We start from the raw sequence: 14221 nt of genomic DNA, 5'->3' as shown, positions 1-14221 counted from the left end.
AAAAAATAAAAATGTTAGTTACACAAATCACACACATTCAATAAATTACTTTAACATTAAAGCCTCTTTTTTAACACATTTTTTTACACATGAATTTGCAAAGTCGAATCCTGTGTTTTTCGGGTCAGGTCTATCCGAATTCGAACAGCCGTATTTGGGTCGAATATAAGGACAACCCAACATCGAACACCAACACTAGTAACCAGTGTTTATCCTTGTGGTCAAGATCTGGACAAAATATTTTCAGACCAATATATAATCTTCTCCCTTTGTCCAATGTCACACAAGCAATTCAAGTCTGACGCTGGTGACAACGCACCAGCAATGACATTTTATTACCATACTTTACCTTCAACTATGGTGTCACTCCCTCCTTCACTGAATCATCAGTGACCTGTAGCAAATATTTGTAGCAGGTACAAATCTCAATAATTACTTTCTCTATAGATTGATATTTAGCTACAGTTTGCTATTTATTTATAACTCTGGATAAATATTGAGCCCATACTCGTGGATAATTTCCATACTGATAACTTCCCAAAATAAATTTGTCAACTGAAAGCATCATTAGAAAATACATTCAACTCAAAACTTATAAAAATCACAACAATAAAGAGCACTATGCAAATTTAAACCCCACTGTAAAAAAGGAAGAATAATCAAATACCCAGAGCAATAATTCAAATCCTAAAAACATAAACATAGCATTATACTTATGTGTTCAGCATCAATTTCCTATGAATAACAATGTTTCATCTCACAAAAAGTCTAAAATACAGAAAATACTTTTGCAATTGATCTCTAAAAGCCCACAATGGTGTTTAATAAAGTGTGTGTCTCCGTTATCCCTCCACTCCTTTGGCCTGATTTATTAACCTTCCTGGTAGTATGATTAATGAGGATTTTTAAATGTAAAAGCGGTACAATTAAAAATCCACATTATTTTAAATTTCCACCTGCCTAACAATCCCGTCCTCCAGCCTAGGACTCGCGAGCAGATGCCCAGCTGCTATCTGCTTTCCCTGGCCTTGCATCCCCAACGTTCACACACCGGAGATGCAGATGCCGGGCATCACTGGAGGATCCTGCGGGCAAAGCTGGAGAATGCCCCTGGAACGTGGGAACCAAGAAGGGCTTGATAAACTCCCTGGTTTCCAACCCCAATGTGGCTCGGGTTACCGCTTTTGGTATGGAAAATCCCCCCCGAGCCACACTCGGGAATACCGCCAGGGAGGTTAATGTTCTCCAAGGCTGGAGAGAATACACTTCCTTGGATCCATACAATCCATTGAAACATGGATTTCTTAAAAGTCATTTCTAATTTGTTAGCAATTGTTTTCAATTGTTCTGTACCAGACCCATTCGAGGCTTGGAGAGATTTAATAAATCATTGCCCCTTGTGTCACTCAGCTTTCTCTGTATGAACAGGGACTCATCTTTTGTGCTGGTTCTTAGCTATATTATTATATATATTATATTAAGGTCATATGTTCTGTTTTCCCAATATTTGGCAAACAATCCAGCACAAACTGCTGTCTTTGCAGTAATCCTTTTACTTGTAATAAAAAGTCGGCTGCTGAGTTAGGAATCACTGTGACACAGGCTCATTGACTTTCAATTTTCCCAGCAACATAAAGGAAAGTTGTTCAGTGGCCGCTACAGATTACTAATACAAAATTACTCGTGTGTGCTTTAAATGGTGATAGCCATGGCCATGTTCCTGTGTGCAGCATACAAGGACACTGCCAGGTTTTATTTTCAGCATCACTGTTCATTACGGGTCCTTGCTGGAGGCCTGGAATATGATATATCACGTACAATCATTTCACTTGTACAATATTTGAGATCTCAGTGATGCACATCTCAAATGCCGGAGTCTCTGTGCTTTCATTGTTCAAATGGTCTCATTCTATCAAAATGAAAACCAAAACATTTAATGATTTGGGTAGGCATAAGGCCTGGTCTGATATAAATAATGTTGGCAGCTGTTTTGGTGTTTTAGTGCTGCTGAATTTATTGTGTATTGTTTAACCTAAAACAATTGCTAAACTGTCTCTCATATATAGGGAATATTTATATTGGATGCAAATTTATGTACAAGATAATCTTGTAGTTCAAAGGTGTGGGTAAATTGCCTTAAATTTTAAATTTCATGCAAAAAGAAAATATCAGTGTCAAGTTGGCACTAGTAGGTTCATTCTATAGCCGTCAGAGAAATATTCCTGATTTAGTTTCTGTACTGACACTCTTACAAGGTGAAAACAAAGGTGTGACATTGTTTGCACTAGACTTTTCAAGTTCGGGTAAATCCATGGGAGGAAGCTTTATGATTTGGCTTGGTAGTGTGCCAGAGCAACTTTGGTGGGGATAGCTTGCCAAAAACATAAAAAATCAGCATGCTATTCAAGCATGTCAACCAGCCTTGAAAACCTGAACTATATCAGTTTGTGTAGAGCTGGCATTTTATTTTAGCGTAAAAGAATAAAACAAAAGTCTTTGCTTATGTCCTTATGTAAACTAAATCACTCAACTCCATTTTCTCTTCCAGTATTAGTCACCAAGAAGCCCCCAGAATGTGCAATGATTGGCACTAGGCACTCCAATTTGGTGATTGTCTGGGTGGAATCCAAAAGTAGGTTGGATTAGGTACCTATTCATATGTAATTGTCTTTGTATTATGATTTAGAATTCCCAAGACAGTTAAATACAGTACAGATACCATTCTCAATATTTTCAACCAAGAGGAACCCTTAAAAATTGTTAAGTCCGAGGGAACCCCTTCCAAAACTAATAATGAGTCTGTAGAAAAAAATGCCCTTTAATTGGTGGCTAGGTAAAAAAAAATGCCCCCTTTTTTAATGGTGGTCAGAATGCCATCCTGGGAATAAAAATTGTTGATGTCATGTAGCTAGTTCAGTCAATGCCAGCCATAGACCAACCAGTAAATGAAACTTGGGGTTCCATGGAACCCTGGTCGAATCTGGCTGCATCAGAGTGTATAAGATAATAGATATATCCATTTAAAGGAATTTATTTCTGCACATATAGTTTTACTCCAGACAGGCCAACCAGCAATGTTGATTCCCCTCACATTGTAAAATCATAGCATCATAGCAAAAAAGGATCTCAGAACCCTGTGAAGGGTCCTTGAGGACCTCGTGAGGGCCCTGTGATAGATACTTCCAGCAGCCCATTACCAGCATCCACCTCAACTATAAACAACATCAGCACTGCAAGAAGGGTCGTCCTACAAAACAGACCAAAAGAAAGATGGAGTGCATCATGGTCACATGACCACCATTTTAGGCAATTATTTGGGTCTTTGCATTTAGATTTGTCAAAATAAATTAGCTAGGGACCATTTGCCAGCATTTTCAGACATTGATGAATATGAATAAATCTGCTTCACTTGTGCATAATCAGTGAACAAAAACTCTGTTCAGTCTGTCCTCAGGGACCTAGATATTCCCCTCCCAGGGACCACTACGCACCAAGATTAGGTAAGATGGCAATCACGGCTTGTACATCCAAGGCACCTCTGACCTTTCAGTGACAGTCATTTATTACTGCTTTTTATAAATGTCAGCAGCTCAGAAGAGAGAGGTAGCTGGTGTTAGGCTGTTTCCTCTACATTTAATGTGGGAGTTTAAAATTCCCATTCATACCAATTGGCCAGTTCACACCAGAGAGTTTTCTGCAGCATTTAGTTAAAACGCATACACACACAAACGCAAACCCATAAACGCCTTCTATATGCCCAAAAACACCTTCCGAATTCCAAAAAAACTTACAAACACCCCCATTGACATAATTTGGCATTTTTAGTGATTTTTTGAGTTTTGGGGCATTTAGGAGGCATTTTACCCTATTCTTACTCTTAAAAAAAATGCAGTAAGGGCATTTATAAGTGTTTAAAATTAAAGTCAGCACAGCTATGGAGATGGGGCATCAATTGCTGAGTTTTGAGAAAATAATAGTGTTGTTTATCTTGATTGTTTTGCAGAATATTAGTACATATTTCAAACAGCTAATAGGGCGAATTGTAAAGGTATAGCTATGTTTTCTTTCTTGTTGAATGGAAATGTTTTACTTTAAATAAAACATGCATTTGTGTGTCTTATATATTGTCTACAAAAAAAAAACCCTTATTATTATCACATGTAGGCTCGATACAATCATCGTGATTAGTCCACATTTAGCAGCATCCCACGCACTTATTAACAGATTTTATGCTATCAAGGTCAGTATGTTGACAAACTAATCAAGACATTTCTTTTTTTTTTTTTTTGTAAACCTAAAAACTTTTTCAACAAGTAGTTATACAAATGTCCTGTAGGACAAATATTGTACTGTGTGCTTGGGTCGTTACAGGCAGAGGTAAAGTGATTCCAAAACTGATATTTTGGGTTTCTTATAAATTTTAACTCTTCCTGCATTACTAAAGAATTTTCAAAATCTAAGATCTTAGGCATGCGCAGAAGGAGCACCCAGAGCCTCCCGGGATATCTTGACGTAGATATCCCAGGAGGATCTGCACCAATGCGATCAAGACTGGAAAGAAAGGTGCCGCACCCTTTTTTTTTTTAAAAAAGTGTGTTGCACTTAAAAAAATAAAAAATAAATAACATTTTCCCTACACATATATATCTCTGGCGATTAGTCATTTCAGCTGGAAAATTATCTTCTAACAATTTTCCTTTATATACCCCATACTCCAAGAATCTGTGAGCAGTTGTGATCTACCACCAAGCTGCCATCTTTGCTCTTCTACTCCCTTTTTATCATGGGTATCCTTCTTGGGGTTTGGTTGCCAAATTTAGTGGTGGGCAGGCAATACTATATCCAGTTTAATTAGTACAAATAGTATTAGTTTTAAAGAAATTGTTCCAGCCTAATGCCCTCTAGCCGATCCAGCCTAATGCCTGCCGCAGCCCGTGGCTCCGGAGCGGCAGGTTGCTAGCCGGATCGGCCAGGGGGCGTTAGGAACTACCGGAGGAGGAGCCACCGGAGCATCAATGCTGCCACCTTGCTGTGGCTCCCCTATTTACCGTGGCCGGCATTGATACATCCACCGCCGCGGTAAGTAAGGAAGGCTCCCTGAAGGGAAATCCTTCACCTCTGCAATGCATTGGAGAGGAGAGGCATTTCAGTTCAGGGGCGTACCCTGGTGTTAGGCGGAGCCATTAGGGTGGGACTCAAGAGTCTGTCCTAACGTACTCCTGCCCACCCCATTAATGGCAACCAAAAGTTTGCCTACCCCTGTTCTAGAAAGACATGGGACCGGATGGCAAGAAGGACCAGCGCCATCAAGGCATCTGCAGGATTAAGTCTAAAATCTGCAGCTTTCATTAAATTAATATCTGGTGGTCCTACCATGAACTTCCTTGTTTAGATGCTGCCTGTTATGAGGTGCCAACTATCTTTCAAACGTCCTCCTATATTATCAACCTGTCACATACGTCCCTGGTTAGCCACCTTTTTATATAAATTAAAAAATGGTGATAGATCTGCTTTAAGTCTTCTGACTTATTTATGACACCTCCTGTATACCGGTCACTTTATTGGTCATTTAGTAACGAAAATAATAATTACAGTTTCTAAATGTAAGGCTTGGCGCTGCCCATTTTGGCATGGTACCTTAGGCATCAACCAAAGAGTCCCGATATAGTAAATGATGACAGAGGAGTCCTACCTGTTGGCCAGTAGTCCAAGTCAAAGAAGGAGACATTCTAATTCCCTAGTGGAGTTCTCATGTACACTTGTGTCTGTAAATGGAGGCATGGAGTCTGTGTCTATAAATTATGACTTATCTGTGCCTGCAACTATAGGCATGCACCCTGTGTATGTAACACATACCTGTGTGAGTAAGGAGGAACTCATCTGTGCCTGTAAATGGGGACTCATGCCCATATACAGGTTAATTTAATAAAATCTAAATATAATCCTAAAAAGTACTCCTTTTAGACAGATCCCTAGACATATTCTCCAAGCATAACAACATCCTTCTTTAATACTAATACACAGTATCTATATAGTGCCGACATATTACACAGTGCTGTACAAAGTCCATAGTCATGTCACTAGCTGACCCTCAAAGGGGTCACAGTCTGATGTCCCTACCATAGTCATATGACTTTAATACAGTCTAGGGTCAATTTGGGGAGAAACCACATGATTCTGGAATAAGGGAGACCCTCCAAACTCCATGCAGATAGAGCCAAGATTCAAACCCAGGAACTATCACTGCAAGGACCAGAGTGCTAGCCTCTAGGCCACCATGCTGCATGTTTTAGAAAAGGTGATTCTTCCTTTTGACAAACTCTTAGATACAATTTCCTATAAAACTAAAATGGCAAACAGTATGTGAAGAAACATAGGCAACACCGAAGATGATCAAATTGGTCTTCAAACTGGGCACATTGGGTGAATCTGACCCTTTCCAACTAATTGCAATTCTCCTGAATCTTTCATATGCAGATTTGTTCAGTCTGTGGGGACGCACAAATTTCATGAATCCAGACAATCAGGATTTATGAATTGCATGATTCTTAGCGGATGCAGAAAATTAGCATGCATTTATTCAGCAAAGCTGGAGGATCGTGAGAGGGTTCTCAATCAGGTGATAAAAGGAAACCTGTGATTAAAGAAACATGGAGGCTGATATTGGTGACCTCTACTTGTGAAAACTCTGGTTTCCTGGCTGTAATTCTAAAGGCTTCAGTATTATCAAACTTAGCAGAAAAGATGCTCTAACTCCCATTGCAGAATATTTGTTATACCGGGTAACTTAGAAAGGATCAGAATGATTACCAGGTAACCAGCATTTCATCAGAAAAGACAGCAGTAGAGGCCTGTCTACTTCTCCTAGCACAGGCTTTCTTTTTTAATTTTGTAGCTAAATAATAACAAATACTTTAATACTACAGCAATACAACTTTGCTGCAAAATCCACCTTCTATGCAAAGACTTTCTATGCTATAACTTCCTCTGCCACTAGATGTCCTTCGTCTGATCACAAGCTTCATTAAACTTACATTCACTAAGCACAGGCCCTCCCAGACCCTCTGCTGCCTGTGAATGGACAATAAAACAAGAAGTAATTTATTGCAGTGGGGACAGCAGATGTCCCTTCTGCAATAAACTAGCCTTACCTGCCTGATCTAAAATTTTTGAAATACACTCACCTGTCTCCATTTTGCTACTGCCACTTCTTTTTCTCCTCTTACTGCTACCAGACCTTAGGCAATCTTGATTGGCTAGGCTGAAATTACATAACTTCTGTGTATGTGCAGGAGCTCATTCATTCCTGTCCTGGCAGCCCTGGGGGACTTTGAGATATCCAGTACAACCCTGGCATCATATTCTGAGCATACAATACTATGAGGAAAAACAGGGGAAAATCTGAGCTGCAGAGTCACTGGTGGGAGCAGGAGAAAAATAAGCTGAGCTGCAGAGTCACTGGTGGGAGCAGGAGAAAAATGAGCTGAGCTGCAGAGTCACTGGTGGGAGCAGGAAAAAAATGAGCTGAGCTGCAGAGTCACTGGTGGGAGCGGGGGAAAAGTGAGCTGAGCTGCAGAGTCACTGGTGGGAGCAGGGGAAAAGTGAGCTGAGCTGCAGAGTCACTGGTGGGAGCAGGAGAAAAGTGAGCAGAGCTGCAGAGTCACTGGTGGGAGCAGGAAAAAAATGAGCTGAGCTGCAGAGTCACTGGTGGGAGCGGGGGAAAAGTGAACTGAGCTGCAGAGTCACTGGTGGGAGTGGGAGAAAAGTGAGCTGAGCTGCAGAGTCACTGGTGGAGCAGGAGAAAAATAAGCTGAGCTGCAGAGTCACTGGTGGGAGCGGGAGAAATGTGAGCTGAGCTGCTGAGGCACTGGTGGGGGCAGGAGAAAAGTGAGCTAAGCTGAATTTCCATTGCTGGGAGTGGGAGCAGTGTAAGCTGAGCTTTAGCATCCCTAGTAGGTGCAGGAGCAGGTGGACCTGAACAACAAAGTCACTTCTGGAAGAGGGAACAGTGACAGCTGAGATCCTGGTTCACTAATAAAAGGGGGAACAGGAGATGGTGAGCTATAGTCAATGCTGGGAGCAGAAACAGAATAAGATGATCAGCAGAGTCAATGCTAAAAGCCAGAACAGAGGGAGTTGAACTTCTAGGTTAGTGCTGAAAGGGGAGCAGAAAAGCTGAACTACTGAGAGAATGGTTTGCATTGCATGAGTGAATGTCCTGTGAATTTGAGAAGGAATCACTCCTCAGTGGATGCAGCTACAATGGTCACTAAGGTGAAAGCTAGTAAGTGATTTAACTTTTTGGCATTTAATCAGAACTAAAAGAAAGAAAAATAGGGTTTAAAGGCACATTGTCATAAGAAACCAATGGAGGATGTATTAGTGAACTCTTCTTTGCCCGGCTGATGCTTTAATAATACTGTCTGAGCCACTGACCGATAACAAGTTTGGCTATATACAGTTCTGACACTTTCCTATTGACAGTACATGTGTTCCAGCAATATAACTGAAAAACACTGGCACATTTGGAACATGACCTGCAACAACAGCCCCAATATATGACAAAGTCATTTAACTTTGATATTTTAACCACCTAAGCGATAAGCCCGATCTTGGTACGGGCTTCAAAAAGTTACAATTATCGATAAACCCAAACTTTTCTCACTGTATGAAAAGACAGTGAGAAAAGTTCGGGTTTATCGATTACTTACCTGGTCCCGCTGCGATCATCCATCGTCGTGTTCCAGCGTCGTCCTCCAGCATCTGGTGCCCTCTCCATGAAGAAGCCGGCCGGCTTCTTCTCCCTCCGTGCGTGTACGTCAGCGCGTGTGCAGGAAATTCAAACTGAAACTCATTCAAACACATTTTGTATTGGATTGAATACAAAGTCCTGTATTCAATCCAATCCAAAATAATAGAAAATATATTTATGTGGTTTTGTCTATAGGTATGTGACGGACACTAGGGAGGTGTTTTAGAAAAATATATTACTATACAGTATACCGAATTATCGCATTTTCAGTATTTTTCATTTATTTATGTATTCTTGTTTAAGCTGATTTTTTGTGTCTTTTATTTAATTTTATTAAAAGTAATTTTTTTTTTTACATGATTGTGTGTTTCAAACATTTTTTATATTCATGATATCTACTAGACCCCTATTCGGACATATTTCTGTAAGTTACAGGTCTACAATTTAAAAAAACAAAATTTCATGAAAACCTGTAACGCTTTTGGAACAGAAATCTAGACCTCAGTGTAACGCCCAGGTGGTTAAATAATAGTTATTATTGTTATTATTATTATTATTATTATTAATAATAAACAGTATTTATATAGTGCCCACATATTGTGCATATTATACTTTTTTGTTTGATAGAGTAGGCTAGGATTAAAACTTCTATACGATTTTTTTTATTTTTATGTCTTATGTGTTTTCTGTGTATTTTTTTCATAACTTCCTGTCCTGTAGACACAACAGGAAGTAAGAGGATATGTTTCCAATCCTCCTTTGAACAGTTGTCACATGAACACATGCTCCCCTTCATTCCTGTTCTGGTTCCAACTCAAAACTTCAGATTGATTCTCTTTCTTATTCTCAGCGGCATTGCTGATACAAAAGACACTTAGGGGTCTTTTTAAAAAGTAGTGAATCTGACATTCACTGGAGGGGAATTAAGTATTGCCATTGAAATGCATGGACCTGAAAGATTCTCCACCGGGTAACATATCGGTGAATGTCAGATTCAATGTAAGATCAAGTGATCCTGTGCAGCTCACATGCACCCGAGAACCTGTGTTTGAAGAATTACCAGCTGGCGGCTGTGATTGGTACAGTACCACCCACTGCCACCCCCAATCTTTTTCTATGGGGCTGCCACGGGTAGAAGCTACCCGTTGTCCTGTGAGTTTGAGAAGGAATAGCTCACAGTGGATGCAGCTACAATGGTCACTGAGGGCTTTTTGTAAAGCTCATCAACTGCTTGCTATGAATATACAAATAAATAATTTTACTTTTACTCTCTTTAAGATCTTAACCTTTCCTAGATTTACTTTATATACCTTTCCCTTTAGCCCGCTTACATACTGTTTGCACATACTTACATCCCTTTAGCCAGTATGGACATAGCCTTGGAGAGAATGGACCTGATTTATGAGAGCTCTCCAATGCTGGAGAAGATACACTTTCTTTAGTGAACCTGGGTGATCCAACAAACCTGGAATGGATCTGGTCCAGGATTGAAAACATTTGCTAGCAAATAGTAAATGACTTTGAAGAAATCCATCCCAGCTTCACAGATGAAAGTGTATCCTCTCTTTGGGGAGCTTTAATAAATCAGACCCATTGGATCTACCCAATGGAATCACATATAGCAAAAACACCTCAGCACTCAAAAAAATGTACCTTTTTGATGTAACAAATTTTCATTCTCTTGTTACAACTATTATTTAGCATATATTTCTGGGTCACTGTTTGTATTCATCTGATACCCCTATTTAATGTACAGCGCTGCTGAATATGTTGGCGCTATATAAATCCTCTTAATAATAATAATATTTCCCAACATTTTTTGTAACATGTCACAATTCCCAAAGATTTACCAAACTTTGTCTCTATAGTCCAGTCTCTCCTAATTTTCTGTCTCCTCTCCCTCTCCCCACCCTGTAGGCTCCAGCCTGCTCTGTGTGTCCCAGCCTACTTTTCCTTCCAAACTCTCACACACTTTCCTGACTTTTATTCTTCCAGCTGTTATGGCATGCTACTGGAGCTCTACACTAACGGGACATTGACAAGAACAGGTAATCCCCAAATTCTCCATATTAATGCATGATTCCCCCTCCTCCAGCTCAGGCTCCATTGCCTTGGCATTATGAACATTTAGTGATTTTTAACATTGGTTATCAGCTGTGTAAGCTTTAAATCCTCATTATCCTACAGAGTTTCATATTTAGCCCTCAATTTGCTAAATACTTAATCTGCTATAATGCTGACGTGTGGATGGATGTACATGTTTAAGGGTTATCTTCGCAAATGCTTAAAGAATTACAGATAAGAAATAGTTTGCTTTAAATAATGTGGATTTTTGTGCCACTTTGCTCTGCATTTGTGCTGATTCAGTAGTATGCAGCAGTACACAGGAGGGCATCTAACCTTCAATTCTGAGAGTTACATACAGAATTTAGGAACTGATAACATCCAACTGGCTCTTGGAAACATTAATCCATGCCATAATGCTCCAACCGCAAATCCCAGGACGTGTATATCTTATCCAACTAAAACTCAACAAAACATGATTACATTTCACTTGTACTGGTAAGTCAGTCCATAAAACATCAGAGTTCCTGCAATTGATTATTAAAGGGCAAGTCCAAAAAAAGAGCTGTAAATGTAGTCACACTGTGTCCCTCCTTTGGTGGTCTTAAATGATAAGTCCTCAACTTTTTTCCATACATCCCAGTGCAGAGAAGAAAGTCTTTTTCATCCTTCTAAACTTTCTGCACCATAAAATAAATGTTATTGGTAAATGGTTCTGTTTTTGCTATGAAATTTAGGATCTAGAAGAATATTATGGTTCTTCTACCTAATCCTAAAATACTTTTGGATGGATGGTCCTGTAGATTTGGGATAATTTTTGCCTATTTTTAGAGCATTGATAATTCAGTAATTGTTTCTGCCCTGTAACAGGCATTTGTATTTTCAGTTTGTTTGTTTCACATTGTACTGACTCTTATCTTACCCTGAATAAATAGCTTTTACATTTGTTTTACCGTTAATGTTTATCCCCAGTGCACTTGCTTTTACAAATTGGTTACTTATCCAGACTCAGTCACTAAAGTCTTAGTAGTTCAAGAACAACTTTCTGCCACCTCTGTCTTCATTTCTGTAGTTAGTGAATCTGACATTCACCATGCATTCTTAGGAATTATATTAAAATTTTTACTAAACAAGATTTATATCGCACCAACATATTACACAGCGCTGTACATTAAATAGGGCTTGTAAATGACAGACAGATACAGACAGTGACACAGGAGGAGAGGACCCTGCCCCAAAGAGCTTACAATCTAGGAGGTTAGGAATACTAAGCATTAAACTTAAACATCTAACAATCAATAACTGCCACTGAAAACATATTGATCAGAAAGTTCATCTGCACTTTTAATGAAAGTATCTGCAGTTTTGTGTTATATGATGTGACAACACCAACATACTTGCAGGAACCCTGAAGATGAGTGTACATATAAAGATTTTTCAATCTCGAGCAAGCTTCAAGGCAGCTAGTTTTTCCCACCAAGGGTCAGTAAGTACAAATAGATTACAGTCCTCTGTATCCAATATATTCTTCCATGTAGTTAGCCCAACTACTTTATTTAATAAAAATAAATAAATATATATATATATATATATATGTATATATATAATATTGTCAAAGGTACACTATAATGATGCTTGGCCAGATTCATTAACATTATTTTTTAAAAGTTTAAGTTAAAAAAAAAAAAAAGTTTAGTACACATTTTCAATAACTATCTAAAATTTTTATGTAACACAAACATATAATAAAGAATACTTCCATGATGAGGATTCTGGGTTTTCTAGTAAGAGAGCCTAGCACCAGAAGTCAATTGTGGACTTCTGCCCTCTCTTTGATAATCTATACAAAAAGGTTAGGGGTGAGTCCTGCTAAGCACAACAACATGTTCAAATTTACCTGGCTTAAAAGCAACTCAGGTAAAATTTTGTTTAAATACTTTCTAGTTCTAAACATGCTAAATAAAGAAATGTAAGAAACACACATTCGTTTTATTGACACCTCAGAGTCTCCAGTCCATTATTAAAAAAACATGATTGGGGTTGAAGTTAGGAGAATTAAAGTCACATATAGCCTCCAGGTGCAATATAAAAAAAGCTGTAAATTGATTTTAGATACGTGTAAAAGATTCCTGTGGGTTTTGTAGTCTGATTCTTAAATTGTCATTCTTGAGGACTAACTCAAGTGTGTAAAAATAATATTCAGACAAATGCAGCTCCAGGCAATCTGGTAGACCTCTGCTATCCTTACATCCGATGTACAGTGCAGCAGGTGTGCAGTGTGTACAGCTGCTGACGTGTTCGGTGCTGGTCTATGCCTGGAGGCCGTCCCAAGATACAGACATGTTGGCAGGATCAGCGTTCTGCTGGGCAGCATTCTCTATGAGTCAGCCCAAGCAGCCCCCACCTACACCTACCACAAGACACCTTACCAGGCTCAATGTGAGGCATGATCTGTATTCATTCACTCAATCATTATTGCTGCAACTTTTTACCACTGTCATATGGGTAGACCAATTTTATTGTTATTCAGGTTCAGACCCGCACCAGGGTCAAGCCATTCTGCGCAGCTTGCCGTGGCTGGCCACGTGCACTGCTATGCTGTATCTTAAAGCGGAAGCGTAAACTAAACAAAAAAATCACTTACATTTATTCCCCCAGATCCCTCGATGGCGCTGGTCCTTCTTGTGATTCTGTCCCAGGTCTTCCTGGGATTCCAATTTGTCCCAGTGCCGGAGGAAGCACCGAGAGCCGCCATCTTCTTCCTTCTCTTCCGGTCTTCTTGCTCCATCACTTGATCTGGCACTGCGCAGGTGTGAGAGCGGGTGACTTAGCCGCTGTGAAGGGGAAAGAAAAGAGACGCGTGAGATCAGCATCTGTACCTACGTTACCCATCCTGGGAGGCTTTGCGCATGCCCGAGATAAGGAGCAGCCAGAGTCTCCCAGGATGTGTAACGTAGGTATCCTGGGAGGCTCTGCACTCCCATTAAGTCTTGATTGCTGCAGCAATCAAGACTTAAAGAGGTGGTGCTGCACTGTTTTCTAAATATATAAGGGTTGTCTAACTTTTTATGTAAAGTAAAAATGTTGAGTTTAGGTACTCTTTAACCTCCCTAGTGGTAACACCAAGTAGGGTAGAAAAAAGTTGCTGAAAGCGGTAACCCCGAGTCACACTCAGGGTAGGTAAACCTATGGGAAGGTTACATCGCTTACCTGATCCCCTGGCATCCCGCGCCATCCATTGCTGTGATCTCTGTCTTCTTCTGGCATCTTCTGCACAGGATGAGTCACTGGGGGAGTTCCCGTTAATGTCAGTGCATGTGTACGTTGCCGGCGGGATGGGTAATTCAAATTCCATTTGTATTGCATTCAATACAAAATATTGATTGCAATACATTGGATTTAAAT

The 14221-nt window shown here is 39.7% G+C and overlaps 1 protein-coding gene across 3 annotated transcripts in view; it reads left to right on the top strand.

The window, feature by feature from the left end:
• LOC140337336 (cdc42 effector protein 1-like) overlaps positions 1–14221 on the top strand; it is a 118897-nt gene that overhangs the window by 79010 nt on the left and 25666 nt on the right. Inside the window, exon 1 of one of the 3 annotated variants that reach the window (XM_072421047.1) lies at positions 10677–10800. The exons of the other annotated variants lie outside the window; for them this stretch is intronic. The gene's annotated coding sequence lies outside the window, so the exon portion shown is untranslated. Of the gene's footprint in view, positions 1–10676; positions 10801–14221 lie in introns of those variants that run through there. 3 annotated transcript variants of the gene reach the window in all.

The sequence above is a fragment of the Pyxicephalus adspersus genome, chromosome 8 (assembly GCF_032062135.1).
Source record: "Pyxicephalus adspersus chromosome 8, UCB_Pads_2.0, whole genome shotgun sequence".
In the NCBI taxonomy this organism is placed as follows: Eukaryota; Metazoa; Chordata; class Amphibia; order Anura; family Pyxicephalidae; genus Pyxicephalus; species Pyxicephalus adspersus.
Note: the sequence above shows the minus strand (reverse complement) of the source record. Positions and strands in the feature narration are given on the sequence as shown.